Source organism: Mustelus asterias, chromosome 3 (assembly GCF_964213995.1).
Source record: "Mustelus asterias chromosome 3, sMusAst1.hap1.1, whole genome shotgun sequence".
Lineage (NCBI taxonomy): Eukaryota > Metazoa > Chordata > Chondrichthyes > Carcharhiniformes > Triakidae > Mustelus > Mustelus asterias.
The window spans coordinates 114953711-114979232 of record NC_135803.1 but is presented as its reverse complement, the minus strand read 5'-3'; the positions used below and the strand labels follow the sequence as shown (position 1 = coordinate 114979232).

At 41.4% G+C, this 25522-nt stretch overlaps 1 protein-coding gene across 8 annotated transcripts in view; it reads right to left on the bottom strand.

Annotated features, from left to right (window-relative positions):
* foxp1b (forkhead box P1b) overlaps positions 1–25522 on the bottom strand; it is a 502439-nt gene that overhangs the window by 142646 nt on the left and 334271 nt on the right. The window contains exon 1 of one of the 8 annotated variants that reach the window (XM_078209457.1): positions 4665–4785. The exons of the other annotated variants lie outside the window; for them this stretch is intronic. The gene's annotated coding sequence lies outside the window, so the exon portion shown is untranslated. Of the gene's footprint in view, positions 1–4664; positions 4786–25522 lie in introns of those variants that run through there. 8 annotated transcript variants of the gene reach the window in all.

Here is a 25522-nt window from a genome sequence, read left to right as displayed (position 1 = left end):
ATTCCGGCGGCACGGTAGCACAGTGGTTAGCACTGCTGCTTCACAGCTCCAGGGTCCCGGGTTCGATTCCCGGCTCGGGTCACTGTCTGTGTGGAGTTTGCACATTCTCCTCGTGTCTGCGTGGGTTTCCTCCGGGTGCTCCGGTTTCCTCCCACAGTCCAAAGATGTGCGGGTTAGGTTGATTGGCCAGGTTAAAAAATTGCCCCTTAGAGTCCTGGGATGTGTAGGTTAGAGGGATTAGCGGGTAAAATATGTGGGGGTAGGGCCTGGGTGGGATTGTGGTCGGTGCAGACTCGATGGGCCGAATGGCCTCCTTCTGCACTGTAGGGATTCTATGATTCTATGAGGGAAAGTTTACCCCAGCTGTTTAATCAGTCTCTTAAATTTTTAATTTTCATTCAATCATCATTAAATGGAGAACAGTTAATGGACCATGTACACAGTAGCCTATGTATGTGCCTTGCATTGCTCTACATGCCTGCAGAAAATTTAATTGAAAATAGCCTGTATTATAATAAGGAAAATATATTATGTATATTTCTGAAGACAAGGTAAATGATGTAATTAATAGAATATTCTGACAGTATTGATTTACAAGTTAAGCAACATAATCAATGGTTGGAAGCATAGATAAGGAACAATAATTCTTAGTTAATTGGTCACAGCATCACATCAAATGCATACTTCTTCTAGCTGTTACATCTAAGAAAATGTCTGTGCTTAGTTACTGTAAAGCACTATATTGCAACAGGGACTGTATACAGCTGTCGATTCTGATAACATGTCAATATTAGTTTGAAGAAGTGCAGCAAAAACTGAAAGTTGTCTGCGAACTTCTATGCGCAGCCTTAGGTTTGAACAGAAAGGCTCCCAGAGAATATCCTGGGAGGAGTATTCAAAGTACAAGAATAATGGCAATCAAATCAGCACGACCAAGATATGCAGTCATAAGCTACAAATCTCAGAAATGTACTCAAGCATACATCTGAATTATTACATTCCACACGTTATTTTAACATAACAGTTTGCTCATTTCAGTCATTCTGTCATTACAGAATCTGAAACCTTCTGGTTTCTATTGAACAGTTTTAAACTTTTATTTAGTTTAAATACATAGGGAGCGCAGCACATAGCCTGCACAAGACATATCCTTTGGGTAGATGGGCTATACATCACATCTAAGCAAAAGGGTGCAAATTAGATTCTAATGAGAAAACATCAGTCGCTCCTCTGATGATTTCACTATTCACTGATTCACTCCTAATGAAGACACACTCTATCCAGAATGCTCTTGAACTGTCAGAGGTCAAAATGAATTCAAAAAGCCAAAAGCAAATCAAGACAAATCGAAAGCACTGAAAGAAACCTTTTTCAGAGTGGTGTGGCAATTAAAGTAATTGCACAAAGAGACAACTTCTATCAATGGCAGCAGAAATTAAGCTGCCAATGTTGTAACAGGTTAGATGAAAATCAGATTTTAATGTATGCTTCCTCATGTCATCTTGTTTTGTCAGGACATCAAATAAAATTGAAAAGTACAAAATAACAAGCCCCAGAGAAAATCAGAGAGGCTGACCTTTCTGATATTGTTGGTTTACCATGTTCAGAAATATTTTAATAATAATGAAGTTGACTTCAGTAGCAAGGGTAAGTCATGCAAACAAATCATGCTTCATCCCTTTAAAAATATCTTTCTCTTAAGTAGAGGCATGCGTACAGCAACTTGTGAAATTCCATGAGAGCGGGCACACAGCCATTAGCAATTGTAAATCAAAAACAACCGATTCCAGCATTTTCATCCACAAATTCTTAATGTTAACACATCAACTCATGACTAAATATATTATGATGATAGCAACAACACATTTTTTTGAACAATAACCCAACCACATGTATTTCTTTGAAGAACACCGTGCCATTTCAAAACATAAGTGTTCCTCTCATTGATTGCCCAGAATGAAATGATCAGAAATGTATTAACATTTAAAACTCATTTATAGTCATTTCCTTTCATAACTTTAATGATCGCAAAATTAAAGGTGGCAGCTCAGGGTTTCAGAGCTCAGGACAAGTAAAACAGCCTTCTTGGTAAATTTGGTTAATTTATTACCCAATTTATATTAGTTTATATTCGGGAAATCATATGCTTGATGTATACCTTAAGACACTGGATTTAGATCTTAATTGCAGCCCATATAGACAACAAAATAGTGCAAGCAGAGAGTTTCAATGTCGATGGACATATGCATGCATTCAATAATCTCTCAAAACCAACAAATAATTTTCCCCTGAAGGTCATTTTTGTTTTCTTTGTGAACAAACAAATCACTAAAAGGAACCAGCTAAGCCTTTCACCTAAAAACAACAAATTTAGTTGGTGGTGTCAGGACTTTCCCACACTCGGCTCTTGTTACCCACAGGTGTTTACAGCTCCAGCACCAGCAATTTTGAAAGGGAAAACACAACCTACCGTTGGTTTAACATCTTATCTCAGCACTCAGATGTTTAGAGGCTCAAAGGCTGCAGACAAAATGTATACCAAAACCAACATAACAGAGAGGCAATACAACAGTTTTTTTTCTCTCATTTGCTTTCCCAGCCTCCCCCCTTCTTTCTCTTTGGACTCTTTTGTTTTAAGTAACACCCCTTTTTCAGAGGTCAAAGTGGATTTTTATAGCGTGAAGCTTGTTGCACTCTGTGGCATTCACAATCTTAAAACTAAACCTAAAAAAACTAAGAGAAAACCATGTTCAACACCTCTTCCTATCATGTGGGTAGATGATTTATGGTTTATCCGCTCCACAAGGTTATGCAACGCTGCATGCCTTCAGAAGTATTATTTGAGTCAGTTGAGATTTAATTAAGATCACAGCCCTTAAAATCCTTGCCCCATGAAAATTCATAGAAGACAATGCACAATGCATCCTGGTGCAACACCACAGCACAGATTGTTTTGACTCTATCCTTTGTAACAACACAAGTTAATCCTCATTTCCATGGCGACAGACAAAAGTTGTCAAATTTTGTTTTGTTTAACATTCTGTTGTTGTTGCTTACAGTGCCATCAATTAAAATATGCACGCAAAATGACAGCCAAAGAAAATATCAGACTCAGTCCTACTGTGCCAAAGCACCACTCAGTACAGTAATATATGGTTGCCTATGTCATGGTAAAGAAATGACAGGTGCTAGCAGTCTCTCTGGTTGACAGGCCACTGCACAAATAACTGCCTTTCCTGAAAGGGCTAATGCACTACTAATGAACAATAAATCAACTTTGATTATAAACTGTCAGACAAATCAGTTCTCAGTTCAGCACTCTGAGATTCTATGCCAAGTCAGCTGCACATTGCTGGAATACATCATCTACATTTAGTTTTGTTCACATAACACCACATTGAAATTTCAAATTGAAAGTAGAAACTGAAAATCAAAACAAACATTCCCCCCCCCCCCCTCCCCCCCCCCCCAGCCAGCAGAAAGTGTCTGCTCCAAACCAGCTTTGAATTGGGGGCTCAGGTAAATCCTTTAACCACAGTGCTCCACGACATAAAAGCAATGTCTTTATCATCTAAGTGGTGCTTTAAGCTCTTCATATCAATCGCAATCCACTCTAGATAGAGTTAGTGCATACAGTAACCTGTAACTTAACACTGTATTTGGTTTCAGATAAAAAAAGTGATAGAAATTTGAAAGTCAAAACCCACTTCAAAAGATAAAACTTTAAGCTAACAAAGCACACAGTGCAAATGAACTAAAAACAAACAACATTCAGAAACCTCTCCTGCAGATGATAATTAAAATGGTCAAGATAGGATTATCTATTTCCTTACAGTAAGTACAGTAGAGACACCAGAGAGCATGTCATTCATTTGTCTCCTAATTAGTGTCCTTTCAAGTAACTTTTAGAACCATTGTTGACAACTCAAATGACCCAAGATGTGGAAACTCCCTTTTGTAGCAATAGAAATAGAGCTGCAAGATTTTTTTTAACGGTTAAAATGTAACATAACTTAAAATGCATGTACAGTTTTTGAAAATCCTATCTTCCATTACTTCATTTCCTAAAGGTTTCCTTAACTATTACAACATCCCAGTTGATTCTAAACATTGTAACATTGACATTTGGTTTCTCTGCCTCTCACACCCTATTGGACTATGCAGGAATGTGACTGTTCAGTGAAAGAAAACATACCCAATGCTGTACACTTTACATGAGAGAGTGCCTGACACGTAAACTCAGCATTCACCTTAACTTAATCCATTTATTTTCACTGTTGTTCCGACATACAGTAGGTGATATATGGGTATTTGGCTTCTGCATGATCATATAAAAATATAGAAATGGATTAAAAAGGTTGTGGCGACCAACAAAGAATATTCTGGGACATTTCTATTTTATGATTCTAAAATGTTATAAATTGCCATTAAATGCAGCATAAATGAATTCTCACAAAACCTGTTCCTGCTTTTGAAAGACCCAGTAAATGACAATGGTTTCAATGATGAAAAGAACTCTTAAAGGAAGCTGATGAATAAAGTAGCAACAATCATAAAATATTGCACAAAGGAAGTTGTGCTTCTTCTTTTCTCTGAGATAAATTAAATTGTCAGTTTTACAGAGGAAAGGTACTAAAATTGCAGAATCAATCATATTGACAAACCTGACAAACTCCATTTAGCTGCCGCAGTAAACAGAGTGGTGGGCCATGAAACACTAATAAGCCTCCTGTACAAACTCAGCTTTCTGCAGATACAGACAGATTACACTCGCAAGGGTGAGCACCGACTGACATGGTGGAAAGCCAATCAGCCACACCCTGCTCACCAATCATAGTCAACTACTCACCAGAATCAATCCTTAGATTCAGATGCCTTCAGTGGCCGCCTTCTTTTGAGACGACAGGTAAAACAAAGTCCTTGTGTAATTGAGATTTCACGGCCAATTATTTACAGTATGGATTCCAGCTCATTTTGCAAAGAAAAATGCTGTTTTTATTGCTGCTTTGTAGTTTTTGTCTATTAATATCAACCAGCTCCAACTGCTGCTAGAGGAAGAGCTTAATAATCCAGTGAGAACACTGTGCTGAGAGATGAAGTGCAACCATTTTTATTAAAAGTAATCAGCATTGCATTTCTAATGTCAAACTGTCCCCACTTCCTGTTTTGTAAATACATTTCTGAATGAGTATTTTCCTCAAAACAAAATGTCTTATTTTGAGCTGAATATATTGTTTTGCATGCCAACTTGCACAGAAACACTAATATTCAAAAGGACAGTTTTCATGAGTGTACACCTCAGTGGAAATTTAGAAATATATTTTGGTGTTTCATGCATAGCAACAGCAGTGAAGAAATATTTCTAAGCATCAGCTTTGTGCATTTTTTTCCTCTCTGCTGTTGAAATGCAACTCCTAAATTATCACTTATTAGGTGATTTATGACACTTATATAAGCAAAGCATAAATTAAAGTGTTGGTTATCATATTTCTTTGCTTACATTATTTTCTCCTTTTTGCGCCCACTACCTCCCCACCCCTCAGACCTCCCTGGGAACAGACAATTTGCCCAGCATTTGAACTTCCATTATGGAATCTTGATAAATATATAACTGATTTGGGTATTGGATTCCGACATAACAATTCCAATCCCTCATGTTTTGCTGAAATTCTGATACAGACAAATGCACTGTATCACATGTTGATAGAATATATATTTGTGTTCCTGGTTCTCATACTGAATGATTCCTATCTCAGCCCGCGTTTTGGACATAGAAAAATATTGGAGTCCTCATGGGTTGCTTGCATTCACCTCCTAATAGCGACCAACAGATCAGATCAAAGCTCTGCAAGCCCTGCCACATCCAGTCGTGAACGGTGATGGACAAATAAACATTGGATCAGAGGAGGCAGCTCCACAAATATCTCCATCCTCAATGATGGGGAGCCCGGCATTTTTGAAATTGTCTTCAGTCAGAAGTGCTGAGTGGATGTTTCATCTCATCCTCTTCTGTGATCCTCAGCTTTACAGATGCCAATTTTCAGCCAATTTGATTCACTCCACATTATATCATAAATGGCTGAAGGCACTGGACAATATAAAGGCTATGGGCCGTGAAAACATTCTGGCACTGAGACTTGCGCTCCAGAACTAGCTATGCCCCTAACCAAACTGTTCCAGTACAGCTACAACACTTGCATCTACCCACAATTGTGTAAAATTGCCCAGGAATGTCCGATCCACAAACAGCAGAACAAATTCCACCCACCTCAGTCTACCCTTAATCATCCGCAAAGTGATGGAAAGTGGCCACCAGTGCCATCAAACAACATTCACACAGCAATAAGCTGCTCACCAATGCTCAGTTTGGATTCCGCCAGGCCACTCGGCTCCTGACCACATTACACCCTTGGTCCAAATAACTAGCACAAAGGTTATGGTTGTTGAAGATCAATCATTTCAGTTCCAGGACATCATGGCAACAGTTCCTCAGGGTAGTGTACTAGAGTCAAATCAAGTTCAGCTACTTCGTCAATGATCTTCCCTCCATCAGAAAGTTGGAAGTGGTCATGTTTGCTGATGACTGCACAATGTTCAGTGCTATACGTGACTCTTCAGATACCTACATAGTCCCTGTCCATATACAGCAATGATGTGGAGGTGCCTGGTATTGTTAAAACTCTTACCATATACAGCAAGCCATGGCCAACATACAGGTTTGGACTGATAAGTGGCAAGTAACATTCATATCACACATGTGCCAGGTAATAAGCATCTCCAACAAGCAAGAATCTAAACACCTCCCCTGACAATCAATGGTATTACCATTCCTGAATCCCCCACGATCAGTATCCTGTGAGTTACCATTGACAAGGAAAGTAACTGGACTAGTGAAATAAATAATGTGACTACAATCACAATGATGCGGCAACAATAATCTCTCCCTCAATGTCAACAAAACGAAACAGATTGTCACCGACTTCAGGGAGCACAAAGGAGAAAATGCCCCTGTCTACATCAAAGGGGATGAAGTAGAAAGGGTTCAGAGCTTCAAGTTTTTCGGTGTCCAGATCACCAACAACCTGTACTGGTCCCCCCATGCCGACACTATAGTTAAGAAAGCCCACCAAAGCCTCTACTTTCTCAGAAGACTAAAGAAATTTGGCATTTCAGCTACGACTCTCACCAACTTTTACAGATGCACCATATAAAGCATTCTTTCTGGTTGTATCACAGCTTGGTATGGCTCCTGCTCGGCCCAAGACCACAAGGAACTACAAAAGGTTGTGAATGTAGCCCAGTCCATCATGCAAACCAGTCTCCCATCTATTGATTCTGTCTACACTTCCCGCTGCCTCGGCAAAGCAGCCAGCCTAATTAAGGACTCCACGCATCTCGGACATTCTCTCTTCCACCTTCTTCCTTCAGGAAAAAGATACAAAAGTCTGAGGTCACGTATCAACCACCTCAAGAACGGCTTCTTCCCTGTTGCAGTCAGACTTTTGAATGGACTTACCTTGCATTAAGTTGATCTTTGTCTACACCTTAGCTATGACGGTAACACTACATTCTGCACTCTCTCATTTCCTTCTCTATGAACGGTATGCTTTGTCTATATAGCGCGCAAGAAACAATACTTTTCACTGTATTTTAAACATGTGACAATAATAAATCAAATCAAATCAAATTCACCAGCACACAGTGTCAGTGATGTGTATCATATACAGGATGCACTTCAGAAGCTCGTCAAGCCTCCTTCAACAGCACCTTGCAAACCCGTGATCTTTACTGCCCAGAAGTACGAGGGCAGGAGATACAGAGGCAGAGCACCAACTGCAAGTTCCCCTCCAAGCCACACATCATTATGATGTGGAACTATATGATTGTTCCTTCACTGTTGCTGGGTCAAAATCCTGAAACTCCTTTCCTAACTGCACTGTGTGCATGCTGTTGTAAGTTTGTATGAAAAGGTCCAGGAGCTCATATGGTTAAACAATAACTGTTTATTAATAACTCCTAACTATATACATATGTACAAGATGTAGTCCTGATTTAGGTGCTATCTTCATGCCAACTTCTACCCAACTCACTCCTACACTCTACTACTCCAATGCAACCTTTACATTATAATGCACATCTTGAGGTTTTGGATTTGCACATCTTTGCAAACTGCTCAAGTGGTTGCAGTGAAACCACTGCACAGTGGTTGCTGCTCACATCTGTGAAGTCTTTTGGTGCCACAGCACTGGCATGGTCTGCCATCATCTTGTATTTTGCTTGGGTACTGCTTTCCATGCACTGGAGTCTCCTTGCCCTTTTTTTGCTTTATGAGCTAGACTTCTCATTAAAAAAAAATTCTCATTTGCTCATGGTCACCGTGTATGGCATCAACTCTGAATCTGGGCTTCAATGTTCTTTAAGCTGTGCTTGTTAAAACAATTGGTCTGCCAGTGCTGCCTGATTAATATGCCAAATTTAAAAGCTTCTTTCAGCCTTTTTTTGGAGGTTGCTAACCCTTTTGCTTGGAACTTTGACTCTACTTTTGATTGGGTCTTGCAAAGACCTCTGGTGGAGTCCTTGCATGCTGCACAGTGGATCTTTCTTCGACCCATCAGACTCCACGCCTATATTGGAGATTCTTAGGTAATCTCCAGCTGTGTATTCAAGGTCAACTTAAGCATACTTCTCTCAGATTGGACTGCAATTTCTTCTTCATTTTGAGAGATTTTGGGGTCATTCACCTGTTGCCACAATGTTGTAAAAGTTGTTTCATGAAGAGATCTAGAAGCTTATATGATGAACAGTAACTGTATATTAATAACAACTAACTATATACATATATATGTGTTCATACATCGGCCAAACAGGTCGAGTGCCAACCTGCAAATCCTTCTAAACACGGCAATGACTGGTGGAAAGAGCGGGAGAGACTCATGGTTAGCCACACTTGATGTGGAGTAGCGTCCCTCGAGCTATAAGCTCCTAGCGATAGACTAGCGACCTGTTCCAGGAATAAGTAACAATGGAAATGGACTTAGTGCACCATTAGGTGCGGGAAGAGAACTGGAGTTGGAGTATACATATATATAGGGAAGCTATCTTCATGCTGACTTCTATCCGACTCACTCCTATATTATTATTCTCATGTGACTGGTGCTGCTTCCCCAGTCCCACATTAACCCTCACAGTCCTGAACACACTAATGCTACATGTACCTATATCGCATGGACTTCAGAGGCTCAGGAAGGTGGCTCACCACATTCTCTCCAGGGGAATTAGGTAAGGTAACAAATTCTGGCTTGGCCAACAACACTTGCATCACATAGAAACATAGAATCCCTACAGTGCAAAAGGAGGCCTTCGGCCTATCAACTCTCTGAAATAAAATCCTGCTCCCCCCCTCCACCCTATCCCCATTACCCCACCATTTACCCCACTAATCCACCTAACCTACACATCTTTGAACACTAAGGGGTAGTTTAGTATGGCCAATCCACCTAACCTGTACATCTTTGGGCCGTGGGAGGAAACCGGAACACCCACACAGACATGGGGAGAATGTACAAACTCCACAGAGTCACCGGAGGCCGGAATTGAATCGGCGCCTCTGGCACTGTGACGCTAACCACTGTGCTGCCCATTGAAAGAATATATTTCTAAAGTTAGCTCAAGAGTGGCACTGCCAGAGACCTGGAATTTTCACTGATCCTCTTTGGCATGGTGTTCAGTTCTGGAAATCAAACAGCACTTCTACTTTACTGGAATACAGACAACTGTAAATGCATAGTTTTCAAACTACTGGCTCCCAGGCAAAAAAGGGGGTAATGGTGGAGTGCTGACAACACTATCAGCCCATAAAGATGTGAAACTGCTGTCAGATTAAGGATTTAGTCCAGCAGAGTAAATACATGGAGCCAGTCTTAATGTTTCAGGTCAATTAACTTTCTGATGAACCTTGAACTTTGTTTCTTCATCCACAGATTCTACCTAACCTCTGAATTATTTCCAGCATTTTCTGTGTTTTAAAAAATTTTTTCAGCACTTTCTGTTTTTATTTCAGATTTCCAACTTCTGTCGTATTTTATTTTTGGTCTTGTGAGTTCATTAAGGTCCACACTATGCATCTTGTGGTGCAGATGGGAACTCTGTATGGGCCGCCATTATTTCAGAATGTGAGCCCCTCCAATATTTTTGACCATATAAGGAGCTGCTTCAACATGTACTGATGTAAGAGACATGCAGGCTAACCAAAGAAGGAAGGACTCACAAGCCCACTCCCCAACTGGAGCTACACAAAGACCAGAACAAAGCAACAACTTGAACAGGGAAGAGCAACGCATGAAGATCTCATTCCCAAACATTAAAAATAATTTAATATAAAAGCAACACTGAGGTGCAAAATGGGGTGTTGTGTCTTCTGGCTCCCATTAATTAGAAATAATCACACTTTTAGACTCAAAATGCCAAGGCTTCATCGCGTCTAGTTCTTTCAGCCCTTCATGTGGATGGTGGACTGATAAGACTGTTATACTGTTACTTGGCACATGAATGCAATGCGACAGTGAATGTGACACCCTGGGACAGATATTCATCGAACAATTAATGCCTAGCTCTTTACCACAATAAAAATGAAACATCCCTCTTCTTTTAAATAAATATAATGCCTCTATATCAATATAACTGTTCCAATCATTAACTTTTTTCTAACTAAAGGTTAACAATCGACTTCTATAAATTGAAAACCTTAAGAGTCTTTTATAGCTAGTTTTCTTTTTGCAGTAAAACAATACTCATAGCATCACTTAGGTGGCAGGATGTTGTCTCTCCATCTTGTTCTCAGTGGTCAGTTAGCCTGCTGCTAAGTGATGTTATCAGGAGTAGACACAAATGTGGGGTCGGGTTACAGTCAGATCAGCCATGATCGTATTGAATGCGAGAGTAGGCTCAAAGGGCCGAGTGGCCTACTCATGCCTCTAATTCATATGCATGTATGTTGTGCATGTTGGTCCTGGTGCGCTAGAATTCATGTTTGATTTTGCGAATAGGTATTTGCTAGTGACACTGTTGATGTTGCATCACTTGTTGGTGATGCTGTTGATATCTCACTGGTTAGTGATGTTGGTGATAATATTTTCTGCTTTACCAACTCACGTACAGTTCAAATATGAACTATGTTACTTTTCATTTGCTTACAGGTTTCAGTTTCAATGATGTATGACCTTGAAGTTCAGCTTCATCAACGACTTCTTCTGGGTTCCAAATTTTAATAGTTGGATCCTGTACATGTACAATTTGTCCTTTCAACAGTTCAGGCAGAGTTTGAGTATGCTTGTTGACGTGTCGACCTCCTTCGACCTGTGCATCAATAAGTTGTTGCCTTACTTCCACCTAGTCACTGAGGTACAGACTGACACTGCCAGGATGCCCATGCCCAGGGGGCACTTTCCGCACCACCAAACCCCCTGAAGGGCCCTGATTGCCCCCCCTTCACTCCAGCAGGGTCGTCCTGCTAGTTCCCCGAAAGTGAGGAGCTATTCTGAACCTCACTGGAGTGAAACACTCTGGCAGGGTGAGGGATGCTAGCGAGCCCAGAGAATTCAGTCAATAGCCCGCTGATAGCATTTAACTAGTATGTAAAATACTATTTAAATGCTAGCCCCGCCTCCAAGTCAATTTCCGGTGCCACGCAGACGCCGCTGGAAATCCGGGCCTGGGAGGATGCAAGCGTGGCCTGAACACTTGCGGGAATCCCATGCACGGCCGACGCGCGATTCTCTTTGAATAAATGTGAGGTTCTCCACTTTGGTAGCAAAAACAGGAAGGTAGGTTATTATCTGAATGGTTACAAACTGAGCGAGGGGAATGTGCAGCAAGATGTGGGTGTCCTTGTACACCAGTTGCTGAAAGTAAGTATGCAGGTGCAGCAGTCAGTAAAAATGGCAAATAGTATTTTGGCCTTCATAGAAGAGGATTCGAGTACAGGACCAAGGATATTTTGATGCAGTTGGATGAGAGCACACCTGAAATATTGGCCGTGATTCTCCCATTGCGGCCCGCAACTTTTCTGTCGGGTCGCGGTGGGAGATGCACGTCTGCGGCCTTGAACAGGGATTTGCGCATGCACCGGGAATGCATGCGCATCTCCGAGAGCCAGCGAACAGTTGTCGGTCAGATCATGCTGGAAACCAACGGAAAGGTAGGTAAGTTATTTAAATCTTTTCTGCATGTATTTTAAATATACATCTGAGTTAATTATCGGGACCTTTCAGGTCCCAATTGAATCATCCACCCCGCCAGGAGTACTTCATTCCGGTGGAGTTTAGAGTAGCCCCCCATGTTCGGGGAACTAGCGGGAGACTCTGCCAGAATGAAGGGGGGGGGGGGGGGAGTCAATTGGGACCCCCCCCACGGGGTTGGGCGCTCTGGGACAGGTTGGGGTCAGGGCTGGAATGGGAATTGCTGTGGGGGCCACGATCGGGCTGTGGGGAGGGGCAGCACTGTGGGGGTTCTGGGCTGGCCAACGATCAAGCTAGCCAGAAAATGGGAGCTTGACAGTTTGGGGCCACTGCGCATATGCAGAGCAAGAAGTTTAACAACACCAGGTTAAAGTCCAACAGGTTTATTTGGTCGCAAAAGCCACACAAGTTAAACTTCTTACTGTGTTTACCCCAGTCCAACGCCAGCATCTCCACATCATATGCAGAGCTCCAGAACAGTCAACCCCCGGCGTGAATAGGCCTTGCCCCCCCCCCCCCCCCCCCCCTAGGTTTTTAATGAGATTCCAGGCTGGGATCTCTTCAGTGCACAGAGTGCGGAGATTTGGGTAAGAAGCTGAACTGATAGAATAGTCGGGATTTAGACTAGTTCTACCAATTCAACACTTTTGGGAGAATCGTGGCCATTGTGTGCAGTTTTGGTCTCCTTATCTAAGAAAGGATGTTTTTGCTGGAGAAGGAGTGCAGTAAAACTTTACCAGACTGATTCCTGGGATGGTAGGACTGACTTGTGGAGAGATTGATTAGTGAGGATTATATCCACTAGAGGTTAGAAAAATGAGGGGGAATCTTATAGAAGCCTATAAAATTCTAACTGGACTAGACAGGGTAGATACAAAAAGGATGTTCCCAATGGCAAGGGAGTCCAAAACCCAGCCTCACAGTCTAAAGTTATGGGGTAAACCATTTAGCACTGAGATGAGGAGAAATTTCTTCACCTGTGAACCTATGGAATTCTCTACCGTAGAAGGCAGTTGAGGTCAAAACATTGTATGTTTTCAAGATGGAGTTGAAAATAGCTCTTGGGGTGCAGGAGATCAAAGGATATGGGGGGAAGCTGGGATCAGGTTATTGAGTTGGATGATTAGCCATGATTATAACAAATAGTGAAGCAGGTTCGAAGGACCAAATGGCCTACCCCTGCTCCTATTTTCTATGTTTCCTAACTGTCAAATCCCAGTTCTCCCTTGTGCCTTCAATGCATGATTTGCTTCAGCCTTTCCTTGGATACTTGTTTTCTTTCAAATCTTCAGGCAAGATTTTCTGGTATTATCTGAACAAGGTGATGTTACTTTGCTCTGATGTCATGCTTGTGCTTCAGATTTATGTTGTGGGTTTATTTCTCACCCTTGTTCTGATCTGAATTGTATGAATTTCATTTCCATGGGAACTGTTGTATTGAGTCATTTCATTAAGTTGTATGGTTCATATGCCTATTGTGTTCACAAAAGCACTGCCATCTTCCACTGAATGAATGTTTTGGTTTATTTAACTTCTCATTCACCCTGTTGCTCCATCTCTGATAACTCGTTTACCATTTTCTTTCTTGACACCTTATACCAGTGATTTGGCTTCCCTCAAGCTCTGCAGTTTGATCCCTATGTGACAGATTTCCTTCTGTCTGTGAACTCAAGTGGTCATCCACAGCTCTTACACACCTTTCTCTCTCCCTGGTGTACATTCCTTTTTGATGTATGTTCTTGTTTTGTCCACCACATCAACCATGCTGCCTTTCTCTTCACTTAAGTGAAGAGAAAGACAGTCATTTGAGTGGTCATCATCTTCATTTGTCTAAGCCTGTGATATTATGAGCTGGTCCTTTCCAACTGAATCTTTTTGCACTTCAGTGTGTGCAGAACCCCAGATGAACTGGCAGTCTTTCATCGGTGTCCCTAGATACATATTCATTCTTGTTGTAAAATTGTCAACAGGATCACCAGCTTCTGCCTCAGGCCTCGAAATTCATATCAGTAGACTTGGTGACTTTTCTTTGGCTGGTGATGCGTGCTGAATTTTTCAAAAATTTTGTCTCGAGTTTTTTGCTGTCATCTTCATTCAGCTCCCAGGTATTAAACAAATTTAACACTTTCTCTCCTGCCTACAAAAGGATGTAGCCGACCCTTTCCTCTTTGCTCGTGCCTTTTAGAAAACTATTAATACGTCTGCACTTTTGTTTAAAGTTCGCAAATGCTTCTACAAAATCATCAGACTCCTAGTTCATCACGGACTGGAGCCCTGTGTTTATTGCTGCGGCAGCCATTTTGTTTTTGCACCATTCACTAACTTTTTCCCTCTTTCTCTCTCCGGTACTAATCCAGGTTGATTTTTCAGTCTAATACGGCATTGAATTAGGAGAAAATGTTTGGGTATTTTACTCTCAAGACACCCACTGCCACCATGTTATATCTTCAGATTACCATTAGTTAGAAATAATCACACTTTCGACTCAAAATGTTGGGGGGGACTTCATCGAGCCTATTTCTTTCAGTTCTCCATGTGGATGGTAGACTGGCGGATTGCACCATTAATTGGTATATGACTGCAGTGTAGCAGTGTATGTGACACCCCAGGATATATATTCATGTAACAATTAGTTTTGAGATCTTCACGAATAATAAAATACCATGTGAGGGGGGGGGGGAAGAATAAAAAATGCTAATCTAAATTAAACTCAAAGGCATAGTTCAACCGTAACATCTTTTGGCAAATTATCTGCGCTTCCAGGAAGAATTCAACTGTATTAAAGATTTCATAGCTGTGTTTTTGGTAACAAAGGAAGTCCTGTGTAGAGATAATAGGAAATCTTCCTCAACTGCAGTTGGGTAGAGCATTTACCTCACTGGTTCCTTGAGTACTGTCAATGTGACGTGGTACCTAAGTTGAGCACCCAAGTCATTCTAAAATATAATTTTCTTGATGTCTAACATGGGTTTTAGTATTATTGTTTTGTAAGCTGTTTAGCCAGTTTTACAATTATTTTTACTGGTGTGCTGGAAAGTGTAATTGTGCACAATGCTTTGGCAGGTGTTTACACTAAACAAAAAGGCCAGTGACTGACTCTTTCCCCCATGATGACATGCTAAAAGGACAATAGGTGTCTTTCAAAAAGCAAGCCAGTGTCTTAAATCCATAACAGCTGCTTTTCAGTAGGTTTTAGGATGACAGCTATGACCCATTTCAGAATCAATCACAAACTTCCCTTAAATGTTACGGAGTTAGGATAACTAAATATACATTTTTTCAAAAAGGAAGAGAAATAGTTTCACTAACTTCAGTTTGCTGCCCTCATCTGTTTATAGTACCAACCCAAGACAGGGATGTTCAACATTCTCTGGCTCTCATAAATAAGCAAAAATATTTCACCTTCTCGCATCGCTAACTGACTAACCAGTTTCTGATCAATGATATCAGTATTGCTTGACTGTGAAAAGTCATGCATCACCCAAGTTTGCTTTTTTTGGGTTTGAGTTAAGACTGAAAATGTCCAGGATGAAGGATTTTGGCATCATTTTGCTCATGTCTAGACTACTTAGCATTGCTCAAAAACGTACAGCAAAACCACAAGTGATGTTTGGATAATTACTACTATTGTGTAGTGGCCCCAATCTACACTTCCTTTATTCCTTTATGCATTTAACAATAGTGGGGAAGATTTGTGTGTGCAATTTGTTTATAAAACTGTGATCCTGAAAATAAGAATTAATTTACAGCTCTTCTACAAAGCAGAGAAGGTCTTACTACAACCAGATCATAGAATCAAATTTCAAATGAAATAAAACATAGAGAAATAAATGGCAAGCCAAAAAATATGTTGAGGCTGAAAACCTACTGCCTTTTAACTGCCCCACCTAACCCTAGCAGGAGTGAACCAGAAATGCATGGATTCAGATACATAAATGCCAAATTCCAGCAAAATGTTGGGGCTTTCATGTTACCTTGTAGGGAATAGAGATGCCATAAGTACAAAGCAACATCATTAATATGGCAGAAAGGAAGGAAATCCACCAGCTGGAGTTGCCAAAACTTGCGGAGGTCCAGACCATGATGGGTGGTAGTGAAACCAGGGTCATAGTCAGCCCCATCTTGGGATTCAGGCCAAGGCCTGCAACCTTTTGGATTTTAGACAAGGAATTTATTTTCAACTTTTAAAAGCAGACTCTTTTCAAACAGAACTAACAAAATGTGTTTTTTTTGCGAGGCAGTGAGACCAAGCTGCATTCATTGAAATGACACAGTATGATGCTTTATGTAGGTTCTTCATTGGGCAGGAGCATTAGTTATGCTCTTGGTTGTGCTGGTGACCATCAGTGGCAAGTTCAGGTGACCATCACGAGCAAATTAATTAGTAAATGTCTCACTGATTCTTCAAACTTTGGGATTCAGTGGCAAAGCTTCTGGCACTTATTTTGGGATCAAATTACAGAGCCCATGGATTTTTAGTCCAGTGAAATATAGTATGCAGGTCTACATTAACTCAGGTAGTTAAGAACTCTTAGCATTGATGTACAAAAGTGATCATGGAATACTGATCTACCAGATGCAAACATTGCTATAACCGTTATACCTTAGTAAACAACTGAGAGGACTTTATGGTAGATGTTTTTAGAAATCATTGTTCAGTCATTCAAAACCTGATATCACCTTTTGTGAGCTTTTTCTATAAATACTAGTGGCCTTCCTGTAGTATTGTTCATGGAGAATGTTGTGGGGGGAAAGGACCCGTGTTTGAACGTAGTGGGAGGGATTAACCTGCACAGAAACAATTAAGAAAGAAGTTTGAAAAGATCAGCTTTGCAACAATGAAGTAACTACTTCTTAATGACAGGCATCTGAAAATAAATACATACATACAGGACTACACTGGAAAGCCCCTGAAACAAGTCTGGTGATCACAATGAGATTAACCCTTGGCAACTGATTGAAAAGCAGGCAGCGCACCAGCATTCTACTGCATGCTCATTAAAATGATTGCTAAACACAGCCAGTGCTAATTGCATTCTTTACTTGCTGCATACATCAGCAGGCAGCCCAAAATCCTAACTTCTGAACACCACTTAAAGCTAGCCTGCAGCTCTTAAAGGGGAGGTGTAATATATGGCTGGAGCAGGTGCTTGCAGTCGTACAGGAAGTGAATGTGGCCCGGGAAACAGTGAAGAATGACACAATATGGGAGAGAGCATGCTCCCAACATTGTCCTATGCGCAATAGAGGCCTGGTGGAGGAGATGGAAAGTGGGCGAGACAACTAGTATCTTTAAAGGATCAGGAAACCCAACAGACACACAGGGCCTGATTTTACCATCACTTTGCACCCGTTTTTGGGCATGCAAACTTGGTAAAGTTAGGTATGAGGCGAGTAGCGTGATCTGCGCTCGCCTCCACACCGGATCCCCCGTTAGCAAGGCCCAAAAATGGCCACGATCGGGACTGCGCCCGAAATGGGCGCAACGGCCATTTAAATGCATTTGCATGAATTTATTGGGGGGGTGGGGGGAAGGTGGGTCCACTGCCACTCTGCTTGAGATCAGTGGGGGTGAAAGGGAGTCCGCTGCCACTTTGCCTGAGATCAGTGGGGAGGAAGGGGGGTCCACTGCCACTCTGCCTGAGATCGGGGGGGGGGGGGGGGGGGCACTGCCACTCTGCCTGAGATCAGTTGGGGGGGGAGAAAAGGGAGGTCCGCTGCCACTCTGTCTGAGATCGGTGGGGAGATAAGGGGGTCAGTAATGCTGTCAGGGTGGGACAATGTCTGTGGGGGCCAGGGGGATGCATTATCCGGCCCAGGAGGGATGTGGCAGGGGAGCAGCATTCTATCATTTTTTTTCTGCACATGTGCAGTTGGAGGTACCGATCAGAGCTGCAGGGTTTTGGGCACGTTAAGCCCTGCCCACAGGCTTGTGCAGCGCGATTCAGAATTACTGATATTTTTTCAGGCAGAGTGCGTATAGGTGCGCCTGAGAATGGGTCTAAAAGTCAGATCTGAAACACTCCCAGTTTCAAGTCTGCTCAGCGCTTAGAATCAAAATGGTAAAATCGGGCCCACAGTCAAAAAGGCAGTAGGAGTAGAGAGCAGTGGAAGTCAATGTCAGGAATATGGGCCATAGGACCAATATGCAGTGACGCTAAAAGTTCAATAACTTCGCATGATTCAGTCAAGTCAGTGACTTTATTTCCAATGTCATGTCTTACCAAATGCGGCACAAGACACTCCTCAAATCATCACACTCCATCAAACACCAACCAACAATCTCTATCAATCAGATAGAAAAGATGGTACAGAACTGTTAGTGAATGAAAAACTTGGGTTGCTTTTATCAGTGTCACACTCGGATGAGTTCTTCACAGACCACCTCGAGAGAATGGGAATGTCTCGGTTACCCTCATCTTACTCTTGGTCCTCTTCCCTCTCCCAGAAGCTTCTCCTGCTCTGTGTGTCCTTTCTTTAATCTCCAAGTTGTGCAGCATTCCAAAAAGAATATCTACTAGTACACCCATGTCTGGGAGCAACTGCTTTGAGTTGAAGCTCTGAGGTCAGCAAAAACTTCCAACACCTTCCACACTTCTCCATCTAGAATTTTATAACTTGAAATAATTACACAAAGCAACAAAAGCTCAGAATCATGGGGAATGGGGCCTTCCTGTTTTGTTTATTTATGCAACTTATGAGAATTTCTGGTGATATTCATTATGCACATACTGAAGCTTACATCATGGCACTGCCATCATTCATTCCACAAGTGTGTATGTGCCACAAACACCAGCTTGGAGCTTTTGAAGGCACTGCTGGCACCCAAGAAACAGGATTAATGTTCCCTGGGCAATTCAAACAGCAGGATCAGCTCTCAGAAATTTTGCAGGTAGGAAATGTGTATATATAAAATTTTATAGCCCTCATTAGTAGATTTCCCAGCGCATTACTCACAGTGAGTCACATGATGCATTGCATTGCATCAATTTGTTATGCCATTAATGCACAATGCATCAACATATTCAAAATCAGATAAAGATCCTGGGGTTTAGCAGTGGGGGGAAAGAGCAAAGGGCCTGAGGCTTTACAAGTATGGAAGGGGGTATTTTAGTTGTTAGCAACAGGAAAAAAGAATCCTGAGGTTTCACCCGTGATTAGATGAGGATTCTGTATGCTGGTGAGAGGTGCTGGTCGGGTTTCAGCTGCATTGGCCTTTTACAGATTTGGAAATGGATTCTTGAATACTATCCTGCATTATTTTAACAGTGATTAAAGTTCAAAACTACTTCATGGTTGTGAAACACTTTGGAATGTCCTCAAATCATGAAAGGTACTGCACATATCCAAGTTCCTCACTCCTTTCTTTGTCACGTGTTTTGCAGTTTTGTGATGTGGTAGGAGGTGAGATTTCCTAGGCTTTAGCAACACTTCAAAAGAACAAATCTGAGCTTAATTGTATTGAATCCTGTAACTTGGCAGCATTGGAGAGGGGGAACCTGATGAAATAACTCCTCAGAGGCCGGTGTCCCTTCATCAGATTCCCTTTATTTACAAACTCAGTTCTACTCCTAAGAGTGCTTCAGGTACAAAGTCGGAATCCAGAGTGCCAGGAGGCCTGACACTCCTGTAATAATATACAGGCGAGCAGGCAATCATGGCCTCAATCAGAGAGCTCATACTCCAAGAGGTCTACCTCATGGACCTCACTGAAGTTATTACATCTGGGGTTTGGTAAAACTGGCAGATGGATTGCGAGTCTGTAGAGTTTTGTTCAGTGGAGGATTTCTTGGATTTTTCAATGCTGTGGGAAGGAATTTTAATAGCAGAGGAGTACCTGAAAGTGACAACATTAGGGAAGTGTCAGGATCTGACAGCTTTGGGGAGGGATGTTTAGGAAGGCACTGAGGAGGGGAGTGTGAAGTAGCTGGTAATTTACTTCAGTTGACAAGAATGATTGATCGGAATGGAATGAATAGCAACCCCAATGCTAGGATTTGGAGAGATGCTGAGGCCCTCATGTGAATACAGTAATGCAAATACTCAAAGACACAAAAACAATTTTATTTGCAAACTTAATTGCATGAAGAAGTGTGATTTTTTTAACATATCTTATTGTGTTAGAAGCTATGTGATAGAGAGGCTGAAGGAGAATAGCATGGACAAGATGCTTCTGACAAATACATTAAGTGATTCTGAGCTGTCTTCTCATTTATAAGAAAATTGCATATGATTATAGTTAATGATAATTAATAAACAAGCATATTAGCCAATCAGCTGGAATAAATTTGTATCGAGTAGGAATAACTTTGCACAGCAGCCAAGAAGTTTCACAAAGATAGGATATAAAAAATGTGACTCAAGGAATTGTGAAACTGATCAGTAACAAGAAGCATTAACAAACTGGGCACTAGCCGTACTAGCATATTTATAATGCTAGCAGATCTGCAGTGGTGCTGCACATGATAAATTAAGGAATATAGTCACTCGGTACCTGTATACTTATCTCTACCTGTCTTTCTTCCACGACGTCTGTGGCTCATCCCTTAAATCTACTCCACTCCCACTACTACTTCTACACCTGTAAACTTTCTCTCATTTTTTTTTGCCCAGCCTGGACCCCAGCTCCTCTTAAAGCAGCAGTTGCATAACTATTCTTGTGCAATATTCTTACTCCCATAACCTTGGATACTCCTTTTCTGTCTCCTTAATCTGAAGGCTAAGGAGCACCATTTTTTTTCTCTTGAATGCAAATCCATCACAACAATGAGCAACAGACAAGAAGGAGGAAGATGATGATGATGATGTTGAGGACTAGCGAGGAGCTGCACCTACAGTATACCATCATCTGCTAGGTCAGACATGTCCCTCATTGCACTACAGAACACTGGAAGCAACAGCAAGCTGCCAAGAAGCAAGTAGAGATGAGGCAAGAGCCATCTCAGTTCCATGGGTCTTTTGTGCAACATGAGCAGCCAACCAACTGCTGTAAACCTGGCTCTCAGGCAGTCTAGAAGACAAGAATTGGTGCCCTGTTCCTTTTGGGTGGGTGGGTGGGTGGGTGGGTCCCAAAATTAATCTGGTTGCGAAAAAATCAGAATAAGGTGGTTGTGGGCACAACAGCGAAAAAAAAACTTTCAGTATTGTTCTATATTTTTACCTGCGGAAATCTGAATTCAAAAAACTCCACCTTCTGCTTTAACAGCAGTTTATCGTTGTAATTTACCCCAAATACTGCTGTGGTCCAAATCCAGGAAATGTGGAGTTGTTTCACCACTAGCCTCAGTTTGATATATTCAAATGATGCAAATGGTGACTTGGCAGAGGATCAAGAGTGAACTGTAGAGGTGTGAGGAAATTGTTCATAGGGAATGATAGCATAGTGTTTACGTTACTGGGCTCATAATCCAGACACTTGGACCAATGATCTGGAGACATGAATTATAGTCCCTCGAAAACATCTGGAGAATTTATATTTAGTAATTTTAAAAATAATCTGGAATAAAATGAGCATCAGTAATCGTGACCATGTAACCAGCGGATTGTTGTAAAGATCCATCTGGTTTGTTCATATCATTTAGAAAAGGAAACCTGTGGTCCTTACCCACTTTGGCCTGTATGTGACTCCAGACCTACACTAATGTGGCTGATCCTCAACTTCCCTCTGAATTGACCTAGCAAGCCACTCAGTCAAGGGAAATCAGAAAAGGCCAAAAGAAATGTGGCTTTGCCAGTGACACACACATCCTGTAAATTGGTTTTAAAAACACTCATACTTAAAGGTAGAAATCCTGCAAAAAAAAACTTTCCTCTGACATGTAAATGCATTAGGAATGGTAAATCTTTTGTTTGACGAGTGGCAATCTCAAATGTCTACAAAATCAGATTAAAGTAACCTGCTTCTTATGGCAGGGAATGCCTCAGCGTGTCTATGGGGGAATGGAGTTGATTGACAGCTTCATATCCAGGCAGAGAAACATATTCAGCAGCTTTTATCTAACTTAATACTTCCTCCTGTTCTACTGTGCTGCAGACCACATAGAGATGAACAAAGAAAGACTCCTTGAGGCAGAGAGTATCTGGCATAAAGTTTGTATTACACACACCAATCCAAATTGTGTGTTATAAGAAAGAATGCATCTTATTTCTGTGGAATAAGAAATATAATTTAATGGAATCTGTGATGTTAATTTTTTTTTGGCCACTGTTAAATTTTTACTTTCATAAAGTTGATTAAGAAGTGAGAGCATGTGGTGAAGGCAGCTTCAATCAAGGCATTTAAAAGGGAATTATACTGTGAACTCAAAAGGAAGAATGTGCAAGGCTGCAATTAGAAAGCAGGGGTATGGCTCTAGGTGAACTGCTCAATTGGGAGAGCGGGTCCAGATGCGATGGGTTGAATAGCTTCCCTCTGCCCTGTAACAATCCTGTGATCCCTCTGATCATAACCTAAACCATTACAACCAAACAAATTAATCATTCCTCCGTTATCAAAAAAGGCCAAGTGAGGGCTTACGTCTTTTCCAATGAACAGATCACAAAAGGATTGCAATCTGTGCACCCCTGTCAGATATTGCAGACACAGTAAAGAGTGAGGGCTTTTTTTATGGAAATAGGCATTGATATTGGACATGTGAAATATCTAAGGAGGGCCCAGAAATTGTAACAGCTTTATTTTCTCATGAAAACCATAAATAGGTGGATTCGATTATATATTTAATACAGCCAAAATGCTGAGTGGCCTGCAGTAATCAAATACATTGAAAGTTCCTGTGTAAGATTTTCCCATAGACAATGTCAACATTTGCCTGCAGTACTCAGTCCATTATACCCACTGGCTTCACCATGATGAGGGGTTTGAATGTTACATGCCACTTAAAGTAAGCTATTGAAATAATAGTTTTTAGAGAGCTGGAGTGGCTGAGTGGGTTGTTCTTCTATCTCTGAGCCAGAAGATCCCAGGTTCAAGTCGCACTCCAGGACTTGTTCACCAAGGAAGAAGCCAGACTTTGGCTCAGGTAAGCAGGCATGTATTGGTGCTTGGTTACAGTCCAGATATATGTGAAGGATGGGGAAAGATAGTGTCAGGAAGGGCAGCTGTTTGTAAAACCACCCATCAAATCCTCCCCAAAGAATGTTGGCTGATATTAAGAGTGATCAGCCTTCATTGTGGCGACTCCCATGTGAAATGGAAAAGTTAGCCATGGTTGATGACTCCATTGAGCAACCCACGTGCCTAGTGTGCACACAATGAAAGCCATGGTACCAAAAAGTGGGCAGGGGAGGATGCCTGTTGGTGTGCAGGAAACATCTGTCAGTGGTTTTTTTGCCAACCCATCGGGAACCTCAAGTTCCCAAAGCTGGAGAAGGCCCAATGGAATTAAGTGTCTGTCAGGTACTTCTCTGATGTGGAGATGCCAGCGTTGGACTGGGGTAAACACAGCTTGCCTGGACTTGCAGAATCTCACTGGCTGTCCTGTCTGGAGACAATACACATCTCTTTAACCTGTGCTTAATGCTCTCTCCACTCACATTGTTTGTACCTTTAAGACTTGATTATCTGTAAAGACTGCATTCCAATTATTATTCTGTAAATTGAGTTTGTGTCTCTGTATGCCCTGTTTGTGAGCATTTCTCCACTCTACCTGACGAAGGGGCAGCGCTCCGAAAGCTAGTGGCATTTGCTACCAAATAAACCTGTTGGACTTTAACCTGGTGTTGTTAAACTTCTTACAAGGTACTTCTCTGGCCAGTGTTGGGTTTGCCTCCGGATTCGAGGTGAAAATCCCATCAATCAGAGGCTGGCAGCACCATGGAGAGCGGTGGCTGCTGCACCCAAGGAGAGGTCTAATATGGCAGAGGGACCAGGCCAGTGGTGCATGAGGATCACAGCGGCATCTCACAAAGTACTTCCAGTGCTGCCCCGCCATAGTGCACCATCACTTTTAAGTGGTGCAGGCTCAGGTCTACTAAATCGGTGCTAGCCACTCAAGATACTGCCTCCTCCCGGTTCAGACATCTCACCAATCAATAGCACAGTTAGCACTGGCTGGACCTGCAGTCATGTAACTTAACAGGCAGCACAACATTTGTGATCTGCCTGAATTGGAATCTATGATGTTGGTTAATCATGCATCATGACACCTGACCGCATTTTTGGGGGTTAACAAATTTAGCTCTCTGCATTAAATGTTGATAACATTATTTAATTAGTCATGTTGAAATTTTGCCAAGTAGGAAAAATTAATGGCCTAATTAAATGTTGTTGCTTTGTTTGCTTCAATTACAGATCACTCAAGTAATGCGTACAAAGTAAAACCTTCACACTGCTCAATCAAAACACAATAATGGATTTGTGTCATTTATGATAGAAAAGTGCATTGCAGCACACATTTAAGATCATCATAATTAAACTGAGCTCCTTTAAAAGCTTAGCCAATGTACAACTAAGTCCTACAGCCCAATAATATTCTATGTTTGAAGTTGTCAACCAAGGCAATAGCAAAGAACCGAGAATTAACCTCGGTCCTTTGCCTCTGCAGTGTGAACAAGAGGAAAGTTAGCCATGGTTCTAGCTTCTCAAGCATGATCTTTGCTAGAAATTGCATCTGTATGGAGTTCAGGTGAGAACAGAGTTGGGCTCAGCTTTGAATCCTTCAAGAAATATCCTTCAAGCTTTCCCAGCAAGGTTCATATGTGAATGATTGTGGAAGCAAAGAGAAATGTCGATGAAGCACAGCAAAGAATAAAGTCAAAGCCTTCATTAGAGAAGAGATATTAGCACAGAAAATTGAGGAGCAAAGGATACTAAAGCTACAAAACTTCTGGTTAAATCACTTCCATTTTACAGTATTATAATTCATTATACTATTGTCACGTGCTCCAAGTGAAGGCTCCTACAGTTTTTTTTAAAACATTGCTTTCCTTCCCATTGCACAGTGACCTTATAAGTTAAAAATTAATTGTGAAAAATGTATAACAGTTTGCAATAGGACAAATGTAGTGGTATCAATGTGTGACCAAATACATTAAAGTACATTAGTATGGAAAGATAGTGAGTGCGCTGATCCTCTAATTTAGCATTAGATGTGTTAGAATATAGTTTATGCCAGTGATTACCAATGCGGTGAGTTCCTTACATTAATCACTATCTGGAGGGAAACACTAGCCAAAAACTTCACTATGAGAATCAAGGGAATTGGGAGTTACCTTATCTACACTTGCATATCCTCCAAGAAGTGCAATCAGAAGTAACATTGGCAAACAAAGAAAATGGTCAATAATCA